A 14797-nucleotide genomic window follows, 5' to 3' on the forward strand; every position below is an offset into this window, starting at 1 on the left:
GGAAAAGTGTACGTGTTTAAGTAACCTCTCCTAGTGTTGTTCGGATAAAATCAGGAAGGCTTAATGATTGCACCTGTCACCGTGCTAGGTTTTCAACAAATACTTATTCCTTCCATCCCCCACTCCTGGAGTTAATAGAGCCTTCAGTTAATAAAAGGAATTACAACCCCATTTCTTCCTCGTGGGTGGGTACAGTTTTCTGATGTCACCCTCTGTTTATAGAAGGAGTCTGAAGTGTGTGTGTGTGAGTGTGTGCACGCGCGCGCGTGAACCCGCGCTTGGTGTTGGCAAACTCTGGCCCCTGGGCAAACCTGACCCACAGCCTGTTTTTTATGAACCCAGCAAGCTAAGAATGGTTTCCACAATTTTAAATGGTCGGACAAATCAAAAAGAATGTGCCATCAGACACGTGAAACTTGCATGAAATTCACATTTCATTGTTTATAAATAAAGTTTTATCGGGACACACCATTTCATTTACATACCGTCTATGGTTGCTGTCACACAATGACAGAGTTAAATATTTGTAGCAGGGACCGTACAGCCTGCAAAGCCCAAAATATTTGCAATCTGGCCCTCGACGTAAAATGTTTGCTGATCTCTGCTCCAGGCTTTTTCCTATCTAAGTATTTCTTGAAGGCAAGCTTTAAATATGAAGAGGTATTGCTCATTGGATTGCATCTTTAAAAAAATTAAAATAAATGTCTTTTGAAGTCTCAATTTTTGAAATGCCCATCCCTATTAAGTCCCAGTGAATGTGATAGATTCGGGCTTTGCCAGCCTGGCGCGGCTAAGGCGGCATGTTTCTTTCTAGGTTCTCAGCCTGTTGGTTAGGAGCTACCAGGTGAGTGGTTTAGACAAGATTTTAGGGTAACCTTTTAGGTTAAATATCTATTTTAAAATACTTAGTATTTTAGGTTTGTGTTTGTCATACATTCTAATAGGTATTTGATCAGCAACGCCTTCCTTTGTCATTGGCTTCCTTTGTTATTTATAAACAAACTTCTGAGAAGATGCTACTTCAAAGGGATCCTGTAATCCCTTCATAATGGGAGGATTCCTGTGTAGCGTGGTCACTTTGACCTTCTCATTTCTGTGTAGGTGAGATGTTCAGATACTAATGGTAAATACTGTTTTCTCCTGCAAAAGGCAGTCCCCTCAACAGGGACAGTCGTGTCTTGGGTAGAGCTTCTGCAGAAATATCCGCCCCCCCCCCCCCTCGCCACCTCCTTGCCTTTGGGATAATGGGTGTTTTGGTGGAGATGCTCAGTATGCAACAAGAACTGGCAGGGTTAAATTATGGCTCCGCTGAGCATAAAAAATTGGAGGGTGAATCTAGCCCATCATCCATTCTGTTACAGTTTTTCTATACAAGTAAAAAATCTTTATTAAGTGAAACTAACACTAAACAAAGTTGTACACAGGAGAGCAGGATTTAAAGGGCCACAGCCCTTAGAATGATGATACACACGCCAAACCAAACTCGGCTTTGCTTATTCTAAAAGACACCTTTGTGGTGTTCTCAGGCAGAAACAATACACCCCCTGGAGACTCCTAGCATGCAGGTTTTCTTCCAATACTAGCTCCAAACAACCATATTTACCCAAGGAAGTATGCTTGCTTTCTGTTAATCCTAGGAAAAACCTTAGGATCCTATACCTTCTTTGCATTTTTAAGCTGTGAACCATCAAATGTTTGCAGATTTATCCATTTTCCTCAAGCAGCAGGATACCAGCCCTATTATAATACCTCCCCACTCAGTCCCTTCAAAGGTTTCTGTGCCTTGTCTCTATTGGAGTTTTCCCCTAGGTCTTCTGGCAGATTTTAGATCCCTGCCTAGGTCAGCCTCTTTACTTGTCTGCGCATTGAAATACACAATAATTATATACACATTTGACAAACCAAGACAACTCAAACCAGACAGGGGTCTCCCATAGAGGAAGTGCTAAGTTGTCTATAGCTTTTCTAAACTCTTACTGTGTTCTAGGATGTGTTCATTATATAATTTCATCATATTGTGTTTATGCTAGCCAAGATTCCGGCTAACTTCCCCCCCCCCCTTTTTTTTTTCTGAGACTAATGATTAACTGGATTCTTTTCAGGGTTATTTATTTCATTTGAACAGTAGTTGGCATTTCATGCTGTTCAGTTGTACAAATAGTGATTGGACATCTGTATACATTTCAAAATGCTCACTGCGATGTGTAGTTACCATCGATTACCATATAGTTACTACAATATTATTGACTATATTCTTCCGCTATACTTTACATCTCCACGACTTTATTTTATAACTGGAAATTTCCACCTCTAAATCCCCTTCATCTACTTGGCCCATTCTCCCACCACCATCCCCTCCGGCAACCTCCAATTTGTTCTCTGTATTTACGAGTCTGTTTATTTTTTGTTGTGTTCATTTATTTCTTAGATTCCATATAGAAGTGAACGCCTATGGTATTTGTATTTATCTTGTTTATTTCACTTAGCCTAATATTCTCTATGTCCATCTATGTGGTCAAAAATAGCAAGATTTCATTCTTGATGAGTAGTACTACATTGTATATGTATACTCATCTTCTTTATCCATTCATCAGTCACTGGACACTTAGGCTGTTTTCATTCCTTGACCGTTGTAAATAATGCTGCCATAAACATAGGGGTGCACATATGTTTTCTGAATTAGTCTGTTTTCGTCTACTTTGAGTAACCAGAATTGGAGTTGCTGGATCATATGGTATTTCTATTTTTAATTTTTTGAGAAAACATCCTACTGTTTTCCATACTGGCTGCACCAGCTGACATTCTCACTGTGCATGAGGGTCCCTTTTTGCCCACATCATCACCAACACTTGTTACGTCTTGTCTTTTTGACTTTGGCCATTCTGATAGATGTGAAGTGATATCTCATTGTGGTTTTGACTTGGATTTCCCTGATGGTCAGTGATGTTGAGCATCTTTTCATGCGTCTTGTGGCCATCTTGTATGTCTTCTCTGAGAACATATTTTCTTTTCAGGTCCTTGGCCCATTTTTAATCAAATTGTAGTGATTTGAGTTGTAGGAGTTCTTTATATATTTTGGATATTAACCCTTACCAGGTATATCATTGGCAAATACCTTCTCCCTTTCAGACGCTATCTTTTTATGTTGATGGTTTCCTTCACTGTGCAAAAGCTTTTTAGTTTGATGTGGTCCCAGTTATTTTTGCTTTTGTTGCTCTTGTTTGTGGAGGCAGATTAATAGATCTATTGCTAAGACTATTGTCTAAGAGTTTACTGCCTATGTTTTCTTTTAGGAGTTGTATGGTTGCAGGTCTTAGATTTAGGTCTTTAATCCATTTTGAATTTATCTTTGTGTATGGTCCAGATTCTTTTGCATGCAGCTGTCCAGTTATCTTAGCACCATTTATTGAAAAGACGGCCTTTTCCCCATTGTATATTCTTGCCTCTTTTTGTTGTTAATTAATTGACCATATAAGCATGGGTTATATGGTCTGGGCTTACAATTCTGTTCCATTGGTCTGTGTTGCCTGTTTTTGTGCCAGTACCATACTGTTTTGATTACCACAGTTTTGTAGTTATAGTTTGAAATCTGGGTGTGTGATGGCTTCCTCTTTGTTATTCTTATGATTGCTTTGGCTAATTGAAGTTTTATGTGATCCCATACAAATTTTAGGATTATTCTAGTTCTGTGAAAAACGCTATTGGTGTTTCAATAGAGGTTGCATTGAATCTGTAGATTGCTTTGAGTAAGATGCATTTTTTTAAAAAAGATTATTTATTTGTTTAAAAAGAACGAGATAGAGAAAGAGAAACACTAAGGGAGAGTGAGGGGGAGAAGCAGACTCCCAATGAAGGGCTCTATCCCAGGACCCTGCGATCGTGACCTGAGCTGAAGACAGACGCTTAAACGACTGAGTCACCCAGGTGCCCCAAGATGGACATTTTAATAATATCCTTCCAATCCACAAGCATGGGCTATCTTTCTGTTTATGTGTTTAATTTCTTTCATTGTGTTAGAGTTTTCAGAGTACAAGTCTTTCACTTCCTTGGTTAAATTTATTCCTAGGTATTGTATTCTTTTTGATGCAATTATAAATGGAATTGTTTTCTTAATTTCCCTTTGATTATTAGTGTATAGAAATGCAACACATTTCTTTGTATGTTAATTTTGTATTCTACAAGTTTACTGAATTCCTTTATTCTAATAGGTTTGTTTTTTGTTTGCTTTTTTGTGGGGTCTTTAGGGTTTTCTATGTATAGTACCATGTTAAATGCAAATAGTGACAATTTTACTTCTTCCTTAATGGTTTGGATGCTTTTTATTTCTTTTTGTTGACTGATTGCTGTAACTAGGACTTCCAGCACTATGTTGAATAAAAGTGATGAGAGTGAACATCCTTGTTTTGTTCCTGATCTTAGAGGAAAAGCTTTCAGGTTTTCACCATTGAGTATGATGTCAGCTATGGGTTTGTTACGTGTGGCCTTTTAGAATGTTGAGGTATGTTTCCACTATACCCACTTTGTTGAGAGATTTGTGTTTTGTTTTTAATCATAAATGCTCAATTTTGTCAAAGATTTTTTTTGGGAAGCTACTGAGATGATTGTATGATTTTTAGTCTTCATTTTGTGAATATGATGTATCACATTGATTGACGACTACTGAAACATCCCTGCATCCCTGAAATAAATCCTACTGGGTTGTGGTGAATGAATCTGAGTGTACTGTTGAATTTGGTTTGCTATTTTGTTGAGGATTTTTGTATCTGTGTTCATCAGGGATGTTGGTGTGGAACTTTCTTTTTTTTGTAGTGCTTTTGTCTGGTTTTGGTATCGGGGTAACGAATTTGGAAGGGTTCCTTCCTCTTTTTTTTTTTTTGAGTAGTTTGGGAAGACTGGATAATAACTCTTTAAATGGTTGGTAGAATCCAACTGTGAAGACTTCTGGTCTTTGGCTTTTGTTTGTTGGTTTTGGTTTTGATTTTTATTATGCATTCAGTTGCATTACTACTAATTGGTCTGTTCAGATTTTTCATTTCTTTCTGATTCAGTCTTGAAAGATTGTATGTCTCTAGGAATTTATCCATTTCTTCTAGGTTGTCCAAGTTGGTGTATAAATGTTCATAGTCTCATGCAATCTTTTGTATTTCTGTTTGTACTTCTTAGGTTGTAACTTCTTTCATTTCTGATTTTTGAGTTAAGGGTGGGTGGGTGTGTGTGTGTGTGTGTGTGTGTGTGTGTGTGTGTGTGTGTGTGTGTGTGTGTTTGATGCATCTGACTAAAGTTTGGTCAATTTTGTTTATCTTTTCAAAGAACCAACTCTTAGTTCCATGGATTATTTCATTGTTTTTTAGTCTCCGTTTCATTTATTTCTGCTTTGATAGGTAACATTTCATTCTACTAATTTTGGGCTGCTGCTTTTTCTAGCTCCTTTATGTGTACAATCAGGTTGTTTATTTGAGATTTTTCTTGTTTGTTGAGGTAGGCCTAAATTGCTATAAACTTCCCTCTTTGAACTGTTTTTGCTCTGTTCCAAAGATTTTGGAACTTTGTGTTTCCATTTTTATTTGTCTTCAGGTGTATCTAGTACTGCCTTTTTGATTTCTTCATTGACCCATTGGTGGTTTAGTAGCATGTTTAACTTCATGTGTTTGTATTTTTTCTAGTTTTGTTTTGGTTTGGTTTTTTTAGTTTTAGAGCATTGTGGTTAAAAAAGATACTCCGGGGCACCTGGGTGGCTTAGTCGTTAAGCGCCTGCCTTCGGCTCAGGTCATGATCCCAGGTCCTGGGATCGAGCCCCACGTCAGGCTCCCTGCTCTGCTGGAAGCCTGCTTCTCCCTCTCCCTCTGCTGTGTTCCCTCTCTCACTGTCTCTCTCTCTGTCAAATAAAATCTTTAAAAATAAATATACTCCACATGATTTCCTTATCTTAAATTTTTTTTTTTTTTTTTTTAGATTTTATTAGACAGCACAAGTGGGGAGGAGAGGGAGAAGCAGGCTCCCCACAGAGCAGGGAGCCCAATGTGGGACTCGATCCCAGGACCCTGGGATGATGACCTGAGCCAAAGGCAGTCGCTTAACCGACTGAGCCACCCAGACACCCCATATCTTAAATTTTTTGAGACTTGTTTTGTGGCCTGACATGTTAGCTGTTCTGGAGAACCCCATGTGCACTTGAAAAGGTGTATGGTGCTGTTTTCGGATGGAATGTTCTGTGTTTTCTGTTAAATCCATTTGATCTAATATGTCATTAACAGTCACTGTTTCCTTGTTGATTTTCTGTCTGGATGATCCATGCATTGATGTAAATGATGTTGAACTCCCCTATTATTACCCTCATTTTCTCCCTTTATGTCTATTAATATTTCCTTTATATATTTAGGTGTTCCTCTGTTGGGTGCAGAGATATTTGCAATTGTCGCATCCTCTTGTTGGACTGATCACTTTGTCGTTATGTAATACCCTTTGCTTCTTGATACAGTCTTTGTTTTAAAGTCCATCTTGTCTGATAAAAGTATTGATAGCCTTGCTCCCCCTCCCCCATTTTCATTCACATGGAATATCTTTTCCATTCCTTCACTGTGAGTCTGGGTGTGTCTTTGGATCTGAAGTGAGTTTCTTAGAGCCAGCATATGGATGAGGCTTTTTAAATCCATTCAGCCAAGCTGTGCTTTCGGTTGAGTCCAATTACATTAAAGTAATCATTGATAGATATGTACTTAATATCATTTTAAAAAATTTTTTAATTTTATTTTATTATGTTAGTCACCATACAGTACCTCATTAGTTTTTGATGTAGTGTTCCATGATTGTTTGCGTATGACACCCAGTGCTCCATGCAGAACGTGCCCTCTTTAATACCCATCACCAGGCTAACCCATCTTCCACCCCCTCCCCTCTAGGACCCTCAGTTTGTTTCTCAGAGTCCACAGTCTCTCATGGTTCATCTCCCCCTCTGAATCCCCCCCCTTCGTTTTTCCCTTCCTACTATTTTTTTTTAAACATAGACCTGTACCTCTGAAACAAATACAGTATGTGATTCAACAGTCTTGCACAATTCACAGCGCTCACCATAGCACATACCCTCCCCAATGTCTATCACCCGGCCACCCCGTCCCTCCCACCCCCCCACCACTCCAGCAACCCTCAGTTTGTTTCCTGAGATTGACTTCCTCATATCAGTGAGATCGTATGATACATGTCTTTCTCTGATTGACTTATTTCACTTAGCATAGTACCCTCTAGTTCCATCCATTTTGTTGCAAATGGCAAGATTTCATTCCCTTTGATGGCTGCATAATATTCCATTGTATATATATACCATATCTTTATCCATTCATCTGTTGATGGACATCTTGGCTCTTTCCATAGTTTTGCTATTGTGGACATTGCTGTTATAAACATTGGGGTGCACACACCCCTTCAGTTCTCTACATTTGCACCACTGGGTATTTACCCCAAAGATACAATTGCTGGGTCGTACGGTAGCTCTATTTTCAACTTTTTGAGGAACCTCTATACTGTTTTCCAGAGTGGCGGCACCAGCTTGCATTCCCACCAACAGTGTAGGAGGGTTCCCCTTTCTCTGTGTCCTCGCCAACATCTGTCGTTTCCTGACGTTAATTTTAGCCAACTTAATGCCATTTTATTAATTATTTCTTGGTTATTTTTGTAGTTCTTCACTGTTCTTCTCTTGCTTTCTACTCTTGTGGCTTTTCGTTAGTGTTATACTTGGATTCCTTTCCCTTTATTTTTTAGGTATCTATTAGGTTTTTGGTTTGTGATTACCATGAGATTCATAGATAACACCCTATGTATATAGCAGTCTTTAAGTTGAAGTTTGCTTAATTCCAAAACATACTAAAAGCACTACAATTTTACTCCCTCATCACCATGATGTATGTATGTATTGTCCTATTTTATATCCATATTTTAAATATATTGTGTATCCCCTGCCTAATTATTATAGATGACTTTACTGCTAACTGGCTTTATAAGCAGTTGATCTACTACCTTCACTATATGTTTGTTTTTACCAGGGAAATTTTTTCTTTCCTAATTTTCTCACTTACAGCCTTTTCTTTTTTGCTTAAAGAAGTTATTGTAACGTTTTTTGTAGGGCCAGTTTAGTGGTGAATGAACTCCTTTAGTTTTTTGTCTAGGAAACTCCTTCCATTGCAAGTGATAACTTTGCTGGGTAGAGTATTTTGGGTTGTAAGTTTTTCTGTTTTTGGTTTTTGTTTTCAGCACTTTGAGTATATCCTGCCACTTGTAGCTACAGAGTTTCTGCTGAAAAATCAGCTCATAGCCTTAGAGTGTTAGCTTATTTGTAACTACTTGCTTTTTTCTTCTTTTAAGATTCTCTATATATTAATTTTTTGACATTGTTATTATGTGTCTTGGTGTGAACTTTTTTGGGTTTATCTTCTCTTGAGCTCTGTTCCTGGACCTGGATGTCTGTTTTCTTCCCAAAGTTAGGGAAGTTTTCAGCTACTATTTCTTTTTTTTTTTTAAGATTTTATTTAAGAGAGAATGAGAGAGAGCACGAGAGGGAAGAGGATCAGAGGGAGAAGCAGACTCCCTGCTGAGCACAGAGTCTGATGTGGGACTCGATCCCGGGACTCCAGGATCATGACCTGAGCAGAAGGCAGTCGCTTAACCAACTGAGCCACCCAGGCGCCTATCAGCTATTATTTCTTAAAACAAGTTTTCTTCCCCTTTCTGACTTTCCTTCAAGGACCCCTACATTATGCAGTACTGCAATAATGCAAATGTTGGTACACTCGATGTTCTCCCTAAGGTTTCTCTTAACCTATCCTCATTTTAATTTTTTTTTCCTTTTGCTGTTCAGCTTGGATGATTTCCTCACCCTGTCTTCCAGATCTCCGATCCATTCTTTTGAGCCCTTTAGTCTACTGTGGAGTCCCTCTAGCTAATTCTTGGTTGCTGTTATTCTTCCTTTCTGATTAGTTCTTCTTAATACTTTCTATCTCTAGGGCGCCTGGGTGGCTCAGTTGGTTAAGCGACTGCCTTCGGCTCAGGTCGTGATCCTGGAGTCCCGGGATCGAGTCCCTAAATAAAATCTTAAAAAATACTTTCTATCTCTATTGAAGTTCTCCTTGAGGTGATTCACCCTTCTCCCATGTTGAGTGAGCATCTTTAATGACCATTATTTTCAACCCTTTATTGCTTATCACCACTTCATTTCATTCTTTTTCTGAGGTTTTTATCTTGTTCTGTCATTTGGAGCATATTCCTATCTCCTCATTTTGTCTGACTCCCTGGGTTTGTTGCTATCTATTAAGTAAATCAGCTACATCTCCTGGTCTTGAAGGCAGTGGTCTTAGGTAGAAGGCATCCTGTGGGTCCCAGAAATGCAATCCCCCAGAACCAGGTGCTCCAGGGATATCTACTGTAGAGACTGCGTGCACTCTCCTGTTGTGGCTGAGCCCTGACTGCTGTGGGTGCGGTGGTGGGTGGGGCTGGCCCCCAGCGCAGCTGGCTGAGAGGCTTGGCTGCAGCTGCTGCAGGCATGCTAGTGGATGGGGTTAGCCCCTGGTGTGGCCAGCTGCAAAACTTGGCTGCAGCGGTTGTGGGCATGCTGGTGGTGGGGCTGGCCTCTTCCTCCTTGGGGCAGGAGACAATTTGAAGGGGCACTGGTCCAAGCTGAAGCTGTTGGCTGGGCATGGTGGGGTGGGAGCGGCTTTGGGGGGCCATGGGTTGGGTGTGGCAAGCCAGCAGGGGAACACTGTAGCTGGGTGAGTGGTGCTAGCAATGTAGATAAAGAATGTCAGAACCGTAGCTGCCAGCATGAGGCCAGCTACACTGAAGGAGGACAGGGAAAACGGCTCCTGCCAGTGCCGCCATTGCTGGTGAAAATTTCTATGGCTCCGTTTCCTATAGCCTTCTGGCTGTCCAAGGGAAGTCCTCCTGATTTCCAAAGCTAGACATGATGAGAGCTCATCTTCCTGGTGCAGGTCCCCAGGGCAGTGGGTGCCCAATGTGGGGCTTGAATCCCTCCCCCCTCAGAACCTTGCCCCCTTTTTAAGGGAGCTATGAATAAGTGCATTTTAAATGACTTGTTTCCCTTCCTGAGTTGAGATCAGCATTGATGTACAACCTATTTTTCCTAAATACTTCTGATGATGGCTAAAAACATGTTTTCTTTGGATACCAAAGTTCCTTTTTAAAAGCCTATGTTCACCTTTCGTGTTTCTGTGCTGGTCATAGGTAATCGGCTTTGGGTGTCCTCAAAAGTAGTTTTTTTTTTTTTCTGTTGTCCCCACCCATGGAAATACCAATTGGCCTCTGAGGAATTTACCTGAATGAGTCAACCTTTATGCATGTTTAGTTATGTTTATTTTTAATATCAGGGCTTTTCACTTGTAGTTTTTCCTCTTCAGGATTCTATGAAGGAATGTCTCAATAGTTAAGTATTTTTAAGTGTCCTCCAGTTTAAGTATCTGAAATTTTATCTGTATTTAAAAGGCATTTCAGAATGAGGATGCCTGAAGTTTGCTTTTGAAACTGGAATTTAATTTTCCTGCTGCTTCTCCCCTGTCCCACTGCCTCCCCATTTGAAATCTTCATGATGATCCTACAGGAACACGACTGAAAAATAAGGTCAACCTGTTTGGGGCAAGTATTCTAACTAGGAAATCATGCTCATTTAAAAGTTAGAATAAGTCTTCTCAAGATGGAGTGGCTATTGGGAGTGAAAGTGGGAGGTAGAAGGTCAAATAAACTGTAGAGTTTGGGGCGCCTGGGTGGCTCAGTCCCTAAGCGTCTGCCTTCGGCTCAGGTCATGGTCCCAGGGTCCTGGGATCGAGCCCCGCGTCGGGCTCCCTGCTCGGCGGGAAGCCTGCTTGTGTTCCCTCTCTCTCTGTGTGTGTCTCTCTCTCTGTCAAATAAAAATTAAAAAACAAAACTATAGAGTTTTTATGAGGAGATGCTGTGCTGAAGAGAGATGAGGTATAAAGTCTAAGGATTCTGTGGATTTACTCAGATGATGTAACACGTATATTAATAATGGAAGATTGACTCTTTTGGTTGGTGGGTTTTTTTTTGTTGTTGTTAAGATTTTATTTATTTGACAGAGACCCAGCGAGAGAGGGAACACAAGCTGGGGGAGTGGGAGAGGGAGAAGCAGGCTTCCTGCGGAGCAGGGAGCCCGATGTGGAGCCCGACGTGGGGTTCGATCCCAGGACCCCGGGATCATGACCTGAGCCGAAGGCAGTCGCCTAACCAACTGAGCCACTCAGGTGCCCCAGGTTGACTTTTCAAAACAAAGATTTGGTCCCTCATTCTTCTGGGCTCCCATAGCACACAACATTGTGAAATACAGCAATGTATTTACTCTTCACTCTTCCAGTAGGCTCTTAGTTTGTTGAGTGTGTTATTTACCTCGATATAGCATGCCTCCCTCCCATCCTCTGGGGACTCTTATACTCTGTCTCTCCCAGATACTCAGATTGGCCAAAGCAGTGTCGGGAAGACAAGAGCTATTGTTTGCTACATTGGCTAAGTTGGACCGCGTGAGTCTGGCACTGCAAAGGGCTGATTTTCAAACCAGTCAGATATACCTGAATCCTAGTTCCAGCCCTGTACTTCCCAGTTTTGTGTATAAGTGAATTTTGTATTTTGTTCGAGCTAGTTCAAATTTGACTTCTATGACTTTGTCACCCTAAATAAAGAGGTACACTGAGGCAAACTCAAATTACCAGAAATTGAGTTTTTTTTTTCAGGAATAGCAGAGGAATTGCAATTTGGAAATGCATGCTGTAGCAAGCTAATGTCAAGTCCACTGAGGGTTTGGGGTAGGGCGTATTTATGGGCAAGGAGTACAAAGAGGAGGAAGTCCAGCCAGAGTCTAAGCCCTAAGTTCACTGGCTTGAGGATGGGGGGAGAGTCTTGGGTGCTCACTGGTCAGGAGATAAGTCTTGGTCTTCTATAAATCAGGAATTTACAGGGAATTGGTCTCTCGGTTCTTCAGTTTCATACTTCTGAGGGTATATGTTTCAGATCATCCATTTCATATCCTCCAGTTCTATTTTAGATAGACAACCTTTTACCTCTCTCGATCAGGATCGTCCACAGAAAGCATTGCTCATCCACCGTGTCACTTAAGCATTATTTTCCTTTTTTGTTCTTTTCCCTCCATCAAAAACATCGTTAGATGGAGTGTGTATCCTGTGGAGCTGAGGACAACCATCTCAGGTGTCTTGTCCCATGTAGGAGGGAAATGGCAAGTGGCTATCATTGCTCTTATTTGAACAACAAAAGGAATAAGAAATGAAGAATCTCAGCCATGCTCTTCTGGGCTGGCTAGCTCAATTTCCATGGTCAATTGATAAGCATAAAGACCATATTCTCAATACAGCTCACCAGGGCGACTACTATGATTATAAGATTATAAGGAGGATAATCCCCCACAATCTGGAGTGTAGTTTGGGACCATGGTCCCCAAGATCCAAACCAATCAGAATCAAGTGAAAGAGAAACCTTCGTTGAAGGAGTCACTTAAAGACAACTGGCTGGTTCAGTGATCTTGTGTAGCTGAGCCTTGGCTTTTCCAGAAGAGTCCATCTAAGTGAATCAAGTGGTGTTGGCCATAGCACAGACACCTCCTGGCTCTGTTAAGAGATAATCAAAAACTATCCTATTATCAAGAACAGCTTTGGGTGGCTCCCGGAAGTGGGGTTGCTGCAGGATAGTAATGATGACACCGAGGATGTTTCCCTGTTTGATGCAGAAGAGGAGACAACTAACAGACCAAAAAAATCCAAGATCAGACACCCAGTGGCATCATTTTTCCATTTATTCTTTCGAGTCAGTGCAATTGTAGTCTATCTTCTCTGTGAATTGTTCAGCTTTATTGCCTGTATGGTGACAATTATCTTGTTGTCATGTGACTTTTGGGCAGTCAAGAATGTCACAGGTAGACTCATGGTTGGTCTTCGTTGGTGGAATCACCTAGATGAAGATGGAAAAAGCCACTGGGTGTTTGAGTCCAGGAAGGTATCCGCTCAAGAGAGTAAAACTGTTTCTGAGGCTGAATCAAGGATCTTTTGGTTAGGACTTACTGCCTGTCCAGTGCTGTGGGTGATATTTACCTTTAGCGAGCTCTTCTGCAGAGTGAAGTGGTTGTGGTTATCATGGGTGTGGTGCTACAAGGTGTCAACCTATATGGTTACATCAGGTACAAAGTGGGCAGCAGGAAGAATTTAACCAACATGGCTACATCTTAACTCGGAAAGCAGTTTTTAAAACAAAACACCGGCGATAAGCAGACTTCCTGAAGACAGAGCAAGCTCATGTGTCCTGTTGCACTGGGGAACAGCTGAAGAGATTCTTGACTCTGAGGCTTTTGGAACTCAGTACATGTTGCAAAGAGGAGTGTTGGGTTTGTTTTTCCAGTTTAAAATTTACTTAAAAAAATGGAAAGTTTAGTTTTCATATCAAGTTTTTATTCTCTTTCTAGCATTTTGGGGCTTAAAAGTATGGTGTGGCCAGGACCATTGTCAAAATTGGTTCCTGGCTTATACAAGTATGCATATAGTCCTGTAATGTCCGTATATCCCAAATTACTGAAAGTGCATCCATGTACATACGTAATGGAGACCTTTGCATTTGGATCTGTAGAATATAGGAGGATGTTCTCGGTCTGTCTCAGAAATCTAGGTGTGTACATATTATTTCTGTAGATTGTCAGAAGAAAGTTTTGCTTCCATGGGAAGAGTGAGCACTTTGGCTCACGTATAAGTTAGAGATGATTGTTAATTTTACAACTTAATGTATACTTTGTGACGAAACGTCTTAGTCACTCGTAGGCAGGTAAAAAACACATTTGGGCTAGTGGTTAACTAGTTTTGTAAATTTTATTTTTATTTGTAATAACTCATGTCCTTAAGGCCCACTTAATATAAATGGAATTTTCACAGTTTATGGTTAGGGGATTCCTTAGAGATTGCTGCTGTTCTATTTATTTTTTTGGAAGGGAAAGCCAGATTTTACTTTAGAACTTGTTGGAAGCTCTTCAATGGGCCTTGGCCTAATGAAACCTTTTATCACTCAAAGAGTATTATTCTTATGTCATAGTGAGAATAATCATTTAAATACTTGGCATAATAAATGCCTAAAAGACATTTTATTGTATGAACCTATTTCTTGCTATAATGGGGATATTTTAAATCATGCCTTTGTATTAATGGTATTTCTTAATATGTCACAATCTACAAGTGGTTGTAGGAGTCTATAAATTCTGTTGTAGGTTCTATCAACTTTGTTGGTGTCTTTTAACCAGCAGATTATTTTGTGGAATGTATTTATACATTGTTAAAAAATTTAAAAAGATGTTTAATTGAATAAGTGTCTTTATTGGGGTGATAGCTTTTGAAGGTGCATAACTTTATATTTGTATAAAACTGTACTGTTTACAAAGCAAAAAAAAAAAAAAAACTTTGGCCAGAGTCTAGGAATTTTTGCTGGACAGCTATTTTTTGAGAAGCAGGTTCTGCAGTATCTTCAAGAGTCAAGGAGAGGTTCGAGAGGTTCCTAATGCTCACATCATCTGTATGTACTCCTAGCCAAAGGAATAGGGATCTGCCAAGGGAGGTGAATTTTGAATCATGAATGCCTCCTGGTAATTCATTTGAGTCCGTGGCTCAGGACTGGAAATGTGACAGCTATGGAGGCCAATAAAATTTAAAGGTCTATAGACCAAAAAGTGGTTTTATTTCTGTTACCCTCGTTTTGTCCCTTTCTTAGTACAGAGCCCAGAAGCAAGTTTTTTGAGATGTGA

General features: G+C 40.2%; 1 pseudogene; it reads left to right on the forward strand.

Moving 5' to 3' along the window:
- The first annotated feature begins 12452 nt into the window (after positions 1–12452).
- Positions 12453–13270, forward strand: LOC113934857 (annotated as a pseudogene).
- Positions 13271–14797: the final 1527 nt, after the last annotated feature.

This window comes from Zalophus californianus, chromosome 13 (assembly GCF_009762305.2).
Source record: "Zalophus californianus isolate mZalCal1 chromosome 13, mZalCal1.pri.v2, whole genome shotgun sequence".
In the NCBI taxonomy this organism is placed as follows: domain Eukaryota; kingdom Metazoa; phylum Chordata; class Mammalia; order Carnivora; family Otariidae; genus Zalophus; species Zalophus californianus.